The 1,614-nt window shown below is 33.9% G+C and overlaps 1 pseudogene; it reads right to left on the bottom strand.

The window, feature by feature from the left end:
* Positions 1 to 280: 280 nt before the first annotated feature.
* Positions 281 to 460, bottom strand: LOC150102275 (U2 spliceosomal RNA; annotated as a pseudogene).
* Positions 461 to 1,614: the final 1,154 nt, after the last annotated feature.

Here is a 1,614-nt window from a genome sequence, read left to right as displayed (position 1 = left end):
TGGAACTATTGTTTTCCCATTACATTCAAATCCTCCGAGTAGTTTATCTCTCGTTTGTACATTTCGAACGAGAACTTAAAAACGGCCACCACTGAACGGAGTAAACCCGGAAATCTAATCAGCACCGACGCTTTGGATGAGGGTTTTAGCCAAACATCGAGGTTGTAGGTCGGCTTCAACTTCTATTCCGAGTGTCCGCGTAGCGGCAAAGCCATAGCTGGTGAGCCTAAGCTATTCCAACCACTACCAAGTGTTTGATATTTCCCCGGTCCGGGGTTTAGGAAGATCTGTAAATTTCCGTTTAAATATCGTGAACCCCGATGGGACTAGTACCGATATTAACGGTTAAGAACAGATAGTACAAGTTGCTCTTAGCCTGTCAATCAAGCTGATACGCACAGATACTACACTTTGATCTTACACTATACATTTGATCGAAGCCAAAAGGCCGAGAAGCGATCACACTGAATGAACAGCTACCCTCCCCGGATACAGATAGAAGCACGATCATCATTTATTAATTTACAAACAAACAATGAACCTCATCCTTATATCCTTATATAAATAAAGATAAGGACTGGCTTAAAGGGGCGAAGCAAGAATGCTTTTCATCTTCCCTGTTATCTGTAGAGGACAGTGTAGGGATAAGGTGTTATTGGGCTATTAAAGCTCTGATCATGGCAGGAGGGTAACAGCAATAGCCGAGCCTCAGTTAGAACTTCATTAGCTACAGCATTGCCATCCATTACCCTCTCACAAACAATGAACCCGCTATCTTCATAAGCTTTAAATGGGACAATCAAAGAATAAAAATGGTGCTTCATGCAAATATTAATTTTCTAAATCATGTTTAAATAATACAGAGAAAAAATAAGTTTTTAGAAACTAAATAATATATAACATAAGTTTTCTAAGAAAATAAAATATATAATTAAATTGATATAGAAAACTGAACCATTGTGATTCGTCTGCCATTTGTGGCCTTTATCTTCATATGTTGCAATGCATTATAAAAACTTGGAAAATATCACTGAAAGTGCATTTTACCTTTCTATGGGATTTGATTATTGAACTCAATTACATTAAAAAAAACCGAACAATGAATCTCAAATTCTGCTGGTTCCATGAGAAATAAATACAGTAGAGGATATGAAAATAAACTAAATTCTTATGCACAACAGGTTATTTTATGTTACAGATCCACTAAAATTCATTATGAAGATATATAAGTATATAGCTTTAAATTATTAACAGAAGCACAATGATTAATAATAAAAGAAAATAATAAATAAATTATTTTAGAAACTTTGAAAAATAAATAAAAAAAAAGTAGCGTGAAATATTAATTTAAAAAATATTATGAAAATCTACACACCTTTTAAAGAAAGAAAGCTATTATAAAAAGGCAAACGACTATTTTTTCTGGCGAAGTTAATTAAATTATTAAGGGGATAAAAATCCCTTATTGTTTTACAATCAGTATGCGAAACTCTGAGATCGAAAACTACGATCTAAGAGTTTCATGCCGAAGAACTATCGGCGAATCCAAGCGAAGATTAGTGTTTGAGAAAAAAAAAAAAAAAGAAAAAGTCATATTTAGGACTTCCAGGGTAA

The sequence above is a fragment of the Typopeltis vanoorti genome, chromosome 10 (genome assembly GCF_054136105.1).
Source record: "Typopeltis vanoorti isolate ZY-2024b chromosome 10, IOZ_Tvanoo_1.0, whole genome shotgun sequence".
NCBI classification, from domain to species: domain Eukaryota; kingdom Metazoa; phylum Arthropoda; class Arachnida; order Uropygi; family Thelyphonidae; genus Typopeltis; species Typopeltis vanoorti.
Note: the sequence above shows the minus strand (reverse complement) of the source record. Positions and strands in the feature narration are given on the sequence as shown.